This window comes from Cetorhinus maximus, chromosome 1 (genome assembly GCF_964194155.1).
Source record: "Cetorhinus maximus chromosome 1, sCetMax3.hap1.1, whole genome shotgun sequence".
NCBI classification, from domain to species: Eukaryota; Metazoa; Chordata; class Chondrichthyes; order Lamniformes; family Cetorhinidae; genus Cetorhinus; species Cetorhinus maximus.
The window spans coordinates 227,667,734-227,676,054 of NC_135879.1; the positions used below are offsets into that span (position 1 = coordinate 227,667,734).

Sequence of the window (8,321 nt, forward strand, 5' to 3'; positions counted from 1 at the left end):
CTTCCAGGGGAGGGACCTGTGGGAGGAGAGGTGCAGGCACAAGGGGTGCAGGGACAGCAGGAAGTCCAAGGCAGAAGGGGCTGGAGAAGATGCCACTCTCCTGCTGCCAGGGTTTACAGGCGGCGATGCAGCTACCTCAAAATGTCTGAGGTGCAATGCAGAAGGAGGCTCCACCTCTCAAGGGAGACAGTGACCTCCATTTGTCAGATGATTGGGCCTGAGATCAGCTCCAACTATGTGGGTGGAAACCACATGCCAAAGAATCACAGAATCGGCCAATCATGTCTGCACCAGCTCTCCAAATGAGCATTATGGCCTAGTGCCATTGCCATGCTTTTTCCCCGTACCCCTGTACATTGTTTCTATTCAAATAATCATCTAATGCCCTCTTGAATTCCTCGATTGAACCTGCCTCCACTACAATTCCAGGCATTGCATTCCAGACCCGAATGACTCATTGTGTGAAAAAGTTTTCCCACGTCACATTTGCTCCTTTTGCAAATCACTTTAAATCTGTGTCCTCTCGTTCTTGATCTTTTTGTAAGGGGAACAGCTTCTCCCTATCTACTCTGCCCCTCATGATTTTGAACATCTCTATCAAATCTCCTCTTAGCCTTCTTCTCTTCAAGGAGAACAGTCCCAACCTCTCCAATCTATCTTTGTAACTGACGTTTCTCATCCCTGGAGCCATTCTTGTAAACCTCTTATTCACTCACTCCAATGTGTTCACATCCTTCCTATAATGTGACACCCAGAACTGTACATGATATTCCAGCTGAGGTCCAATGAGTATATATATATAAATCTCTATATATTAATATAAATTCAGCATAACCTCCCTGCTTTTGTACTCTATGCCCCTACTGATAAAGCCGAGGATACTAGATGGTTTATTAACTGCTCTCTGCACCTGTCCTGCCACTTTCATTGGTCTATGCACATATACACCCAAGTCTTTCTGCTTCTGCACCCCCTTCAAAATTTCACCCCTTATTTTATACTGTCTGTCCATGTCTTTCCTACCAAAATGCATCACCTCACACTTCTCCACATGGAACTTCATCTGCCACCTATCTGCCCATTCCACCAACTTGTCTATGTCCTTTTGAAGTTTTACACTGTCCTCCTGTCAGTTTACAACATTCCCAAGCTTCAAGTCATCCGCATAACTTTGAAATTGTCCCCTGCACACCAAGATCTAGATCATTAATATATATGGCGTAGTGGTATTGTCGCTGGATTAGTAATCTAGAGACCCAGGGTAATACTTTGGGGACGCGGGCTTGAATCCCACCATGGCAGATGCTGGAATTTGAATTCAATAAAAATCTGGAATTAAAAGCCTGATGATGACCATGAAACCATTGACTATTGTTGTTAAGACCCATCTGGTTCATTCATTCCTTCCTTCAGAGAAGGAAATCTGCTGGTCTGGCCTACATGGGATTCCAGACACACAGCAATGTGGTTGACTCTTAAATGGCCTAGCAAGCCACTCAGTTGTATCAAATCGCGACAAAGTCACAAAAAGGGAATGAAATCGGACGGACAACCCAGCATCAACCTAGACACCGGAAAAGACAATAGCAAACTCAGCCCTGTCGACCTGCAAAGCCTTCCTTACTAACATTTGGGGGCTAGTGCCAAAATTGGGAGAGCTGTCTCACAGGCTAGTCAAGCAACAGCCTGACACAGTCATTCTCACGGAATCATACCTTACAGATAATGCCCCAAACACCACCATCACCATCCCTGGATATATCCTGTCCCAACAGCAGGACAGACCCAGAGAGATGGTGGCACAGTGGTATACAGTCATGAGGGAGTTGCCCTTGGAGTCCTCAACATCGATTCTGGGCCCCATGACACCAGGTCAAACTTGAGCAAGGAAACCTCCTTCTGATTATCACGTGCTGCTCCCCCCGCAGCCCCTCTCAGTTGATGAATCAGTGCCCTTCCATGTTGAACACGACTGAAGATGACAAAGGCACAGAATGTACTCTGCGTGGGGGACTTCAATGTCCTTCACCAAGAGTGGCTCAGTAGCACCACTACTGATCGATCTGGCTGAGTCCTAAAGACATAGCTGGTAGACTGGGTCTGCGGCAGGTGGTAAGGGAACCAGCATGAGGGAAAAATATACTTGACCTCATCCTCACCAACCTGCCTGCCGCAGATGCATCTGTCCATGGCAGTATCGGTAGGAGTGACAACCACACGTTAAGGATACCCTCCATCGTATTGTGTGGTGCCACCACCATGCTAAATGGGATAGGCTGGGCATCCATGAGGTGCTGTGGGCCATCAGCAGCAGCAGAAATGTACTCAACCACAACCAGTAATCTCTTGGCCCCGCATATCCCTCACTCTACCATTATCATCAAGCCAGGGGATTAGCCCTGGTTCAATAAAGAGTCCAGGAGGGCATGCCAGGAGCAGCACCAGGCATACCTAAAACTGAGGTGTCAACCTGGTGAAGCTATAACACAGGGCTAATTGCATGCCAAACAGCATAAGCAGCAAGTGATAGACAGAGCTAAGCAATCCCATAACCAACAGATCAGGCCTAAGCTCTGCAGTCCTGCCACATCCAGTGGTGGACAATTAAACAACTCACTGGAGGAGGAGTCTCCACAAATATCCCCATCCTCAATGATGGGGCAGCCAGCACATCAGTGCAAAAGATAAGGCTGAAGCATTTGCTACAATCTTCAGCCAGAAATGCCAAGTGGATTATCCATCTCGGCCTCCTCCAGAAGTCTCCAACATCACAGATGCCAGTCTTCAGCCAATTCAATTCACTCCATGTGCTATCAAGAAACCGTAGAAGGCATTGGATTCTACAAAGGTTATGGGCCCGGATAACATTCTTGTAATAGTGCTGAAGACTTGTGCTCCAGGAATTGTCGCGCCCCTAGCCAAGCTGTTCCAATACAGCTACAACACTGGCATCTACCCGTCTATTTGGAAAATTGTCCTGCTATGTCCTGTACACAAAATGCAGGCTCTTCAGTGCTCCAGCCTAACTGGATGAATGGCTGCTGGGTGACAAGGGCTATCTATTGAAAAGGTGGCTCATGACGCTTCTCCGCCACCCAAGACCAGAGGTAGAGAAGCGTCATAATAGGAGTCATGGCTCCAGAAGGGTGGTGATAGAGAGCACCATAGGCCTTCTCAAGATGCGTTTCCGATGCCTGGACTATTCAAGGGGTGCACTACAATATCTCCCAGAATGGGTGTCACTGATTGTGGTTGCATGCTGCTCTCTCCACAATCTGGCACTGGCAAGGGGAGATGCACTAGAGGAAGAGGATCTTGACACAACTGTACAGGCCACAGATGATGAGTCCAGTAGTGAGTCAGAAGAGAAGCATGGTGAGGAGAGCATTGGGGACATAGAGGCAGGCCTTGGGAACCTCCAGGGAGGCAGGGAGCCCTTGATCCAAAGCTCCTTTAGCTAGGCTACCAAAGCTTCAACCTCACGCCGGGCTGCCGCCTCCATCCTGGATGTCTGAAATGGTCCTTTCATTTTCACCCAAAGTCCTCTCAATGCCTGTGCAATAAAGTATCCAGCCACTCACGTCCAGCATTACATACTGGTGTACCGTGCACCAGAAAGAAAAAATGTGAAGCGTACTCCGGCATTCAGAACCAAAGCAAATTTAATGTTATCATAACATTGAAGTCATTATGACACTACAATTACTGGTGTTGATGGCCACACCAGCAGACATATAAACCAAACATAATTGAACAGAAGATCACCCGTGAACTGTTCCTCTCGTGCTCATGTTGCCTTAAACTTACGTTTTCAAATGCAACGCCTTGCTGTCCTCGCACCCCACCCAACTACCCCCCACCCCCGACATCGCTGGCACCAGCATTGCAGGCGGCCTGTTGACTGTTGACTCTGCTGTCTTGATGACCTTGGCAGTCGCCATCTGGCCAGTGGAGCCTGTGCTGCCCCGCCTGGGAGGGAGTGGCCAGTGCCACGGCTGGCTTCTCCCCAGTCATCGTAGCCTCATTAGGTGCAATGGTCACTGGCAGAGGGGCGGAGGAACTGCTGCCATCATCCAGAGCGCCCTGAGGAGCCCACAGAGATGACAAGTAGCTTGTGCGTCCACATGAGGTCGCTCTGGACCTCCCTGCTCACCATTGATGGACGGCTGGGATGCTGGGTCCCTCATCCATCTCCCACTCTGACACTGACCACCTGAGGTCTGTGCTTTTGTGAGGGTTTGCAGGTGCAAGCACAGCCCCACATTCTGTCCCTGGAGCTGCCTCTTGTTGAGAGTTGCATCTCTCTCAATGGAGGAGGCAATGCACTTGACCATAAGGGTCACCACTGTGCTCATGTTCCACATGGACTACTAAACAACGGAGACCATGGCATGCAGACCCTAATGGATCTCCACCAGATCCTCCCGCACATCCCGCTGGACATCTAGCATCTGCCGGCTAATGGACGTCTCCAGAGCTTATCATCAGCCTTCGACTGAGCATCGCCCTGGTCTCCAGCAGTCCTCTGGCTACCGACGCCCTGGGCACTCTCTGTCTCCATCTGCACCTCAAGTGAATGTGAAGTGCCCTCACCAACGTGCACCGACATTGTAGCCGCCGATCTAATGCCCACCGAGGTGCTGGTATCTGCTCTGGTGCCTGCTTCAGAGAGCGGGTGTGACGCAGATGCGAATGAAGCTTGGTGGTCCTCCAGCATCAAGGATGGCCCTTTGGGGTGCATAGACGCTGTGTATGTTGGTGAACCTAAAAGTTAAAGTCACCACACTGTCACCGTGCATGCCAGGCACCCTGCTGAGACAATGGAGATCTGCAGCATGGTGCCATCATCTTTCAATGTTCCAGGTTCAAAGCTCCCACCAATGAAGAGACTACACTAGAATGGCTGCACATTCTGAAACTCTCACCTCTGTGCACTGTACACTTACCTTTGTCTTGCACCCCCGCCTCTCCAAGCCCAGTTGCACAGGGTGCCTGCTCTTGAGCTCTAGGGTGTCCCGCTCAAATCTGGTGAGTGGCAGCAGGTTGGGCTGCCCACCATGTGTACGTGCCCTCTCTGCTAGGTTATGGCTTGTCTCCTCCTGAAAGAACACAGGAGCATTGATTAGTCCACTCTCTACTTGCTGCACCAATGCAGCCTGGCCAGGCCCAGCTGAGAAGCACCTCGCAGGTCACATCCAAGTCATGGCCCTTGAATCAGAAGACACTCAGCCCAAGCAGCCAGGGGCTCATAAGACATAGGAGCAGAACTTAGGCCATTCGGTCCATCGAGTCTGCTCCGCCATTCAATCATGGCTGATAAGTTTCTCAACCCCATTCTCCCGCCTTCTCCCTGTAACCTTTGATCCCCTTACCAATCAAGAGCCTATCTATCTCGGTCTTAAATACACTCAATGACCTGGCCTCCACAGCCTTCTGTGGCAATGAATTCCATTGGTTCAATTCCAAGGCTCAGCCCCTTGGCCAGCTCTGGCATCATTGGCAGTTGGCATTCAGACTCTAACACCCCTGACTTCCACAGGGGGGGACGGCCGCACCTTAACACTTCTGCACACTGACTCATGCCAACACATTACTCACCCTTCTTGAGAGTCCTTGAACCACTTCCAGCACTGCAGCCACGTGCACCACACCACATCATGGCTGCTCGCCAACACTGCCACCCTCTCCCATGCCCTCTTTGTGAGGTACAGTGGCCCCCTCCTCCCATCTCTGTGGGTAAGGGTGTCCCTCCTGGCAGCCACCTACTCCAGCAGGACTGCAAGGCACTCATCCAAATAGCAGGGGGACCGAGTGCCGACCCAACCAGCCCTCCTGCCTGGCATCTCCAGCCGCACTCGACTCCATCCAAACAATGCAGAACAGATGTCCTTCCATGGCAGCCTTGCTGGGGCTGCCTGGGCCATTTTTATCTGGCCGCAGGGTTGGCATTGGACCCAGTAGCTGACAGGCCCCCACCCCACCTCGGCTCTTCCCGACCAGTGACGAGCTGCATTTCACGCTGGGCAGTCCTTACTTGGCCTGCCAGCATGAAATCACGGTTGGGGGCCGATTGCGGGCGGCGGGCTGTTTCTCAGCCACTCCTGGTCCAGCTGAGCGCGCCTGCCTACCGACCTCAAAATTCTGCCTTTGGTTAAAGAGGTAAATTTTAAAGAGAGAAGAGTGAAAAGGTGAAGTGTTTTTGTGAAGGAATTTCAGAGTTTATTCCATAGACGGTTGAACGAGAGCCACTAATGGTGGGGTGAACGAAATGGAGAATATTCAAGAGGCCAGAGTTGGAGGGTTGAAGGGTTAGAGAATTTTAAGGAGATGTGGAGGGATGAAACTATGAATGTATTTGAACACAAGGATCAGAATTTTAAAATCAAAGGATTGAGGGAGCAGGAACCAGAACAGAAGTCACATGGTTTGGTGAGAAGTGAGGGTCAGGAGGATGGAGGTGGGCACAATTTGGGATGCAGGGTTCCATCCCTTGCAACATCTAGCCCAAACTCTGGATGGGAGCAGAGGGCAAATCTTCTCCCTGCTCTCCATGTCAGGGCACAGGTTTGGCAGCATGTCTGCAGGCAGTCACAAACTAACCAAAGAATTAAGACCAAGTACAACCCCCTTAGGTACATGCATTGAAGGGGGTGCAATGATTGCAGTATGGAAAATTATCACTGTTCACTTTGCCGCTGAGGGATGTAACAATGGGCCTCAGCAAAATCCCTTCCCCTCAATTAAGGAGGCATCTCACTGGTACCATAAACCTGGAAGGGGAGAAACAATGATCGTGAAAGTTGTGCTCCCAGGATGAGGCTATCCCAATGCACTCCGGGTGAGCTGACACCTGCGATGTCCCCAAATATGGGATACTCAACTGCAAAATTTGTGGTAGTGGGGGACTGCGTTCGCGCTTTCCCCTGAAAAAAAAGCGGATGCATCCACCTGCAACATATCAGTACAATTGACTCTAGGATATGAGGCAGACCAGGAGATGCAGTCATGGAGAAAGCAGAACCCACACCGCACTTAATATCTGCTTCACAAAATTGAGATTGTCTGGGCATTGGGGAAGGAAATCGGAGAGAGAAAAATAAATTGTAGTTGGAAGTTGAAGGTGGACAACATTTTGATATAGTAACTGCCCTGATACTGAAGTACACAATGTTTACAAATTCAGAAGATGTCATCCCAGGAGGATGAGAGTTGAAATGAAAACCAATGCAGAAGACCAACTGATCTAATCCTAATGAGGCAAACGTCAGGAAGTTCCTGTCTGTGTGATAAGTGAGTTTATTATTGCTGGGAGTTGTAAAGACACTTGAAATATATAAGGCTGTCATCTTGTCTAAGGATTTAAATTGACAGTGAAGAATAACACTTAAATTGTAACAGTAGATTAAGCCAAAGCTAAAACTTCTTTTAAGAAGAGTAAGAATGTCAAAATTTTGAGGAAACAGAATAAGAAAGGTTTATAAAATATTCTAATTGTTTTTTATGACAGCTGGAAACCAACATGTCTTGATTATGAGCAGCCTGTTAGCCTGTTATCATATTAAAATGTATGAGTGTAGGAAACATCATCGAGTTAAAACTTTTTTTTGAATTCTAGGTTCTGCATTAAACTGTCATGATTCAGAGTGATTAGGTTTAGATGTACCAGCAACATCAAGAATAAAGATTGCTTGTAAAGTAGCAGAAAAGCTATCTATTATATATTAAAACTTCTGCCATCCTGGGGTGTTTGCCAATGTAATTTAATATGACAATACCAGAATTATGATCATGAGCATTCTGCTTAGTTGGTATACAAATATATTTCTGAATGCTACACCGCTGATGAAGGCTGCACACTCAAAACATTATAACTTATCCTCTTGCTCTATAAATGCTGATTGACTTGCTGTGTGATTCCAGCCTTAAAAGATAAGACAGGGGCGTCCATGCATATTTTAGGCAGCACTTCACAGCTGTGAGTTGTGGTCATCTCCATGCTCACCCAGACAGCTTGGCACGTGTGTTTCTGCTCCCTGAGGTCCTTCGACAGCACCTTCCAAACCTGTGGCCTCTATCACCTAGAAGGATGAGGGCAGCAGACGTTTGGGAACACTACCACCTGCAAGTTTCCCTCCAAGTCACACACCTTCCTGACTTGGAAATATGTTGCCGTTCCTTCAATGTCACTGGGTCAAAAACCTGCAGCTCCCTTACTAACACACTGTGGATAGGCCTACACTAGATGGATTGCAGCGGTCCCTTCGGGATGCTGACAGGGAAAGGGAAGATGTGTTTGGTGGTGGCATCATGCTGAAGGTGGC

General features: G+C 48.8%; 1 non-coding gene across 1 annotated transcript; it reads left to right on the forward strand.

The window, feature by feature from the left end:
* The first annotated feature begins 6,764 nt into the window (after positions 1 to 6,764).
* LOC144688983 (U1 spliceosomal RNA) lies at positions 6,765 to 6,926 on the forward strand. Its single transcript, XR_013578527.1, has one exon. It is a non-coding gene; the product is annotated as a U1 spliceosomal RNA (small nuclear RNA).
* Positions 6,927 to 8,321: the final 1,395 nt, after the last annotated feature.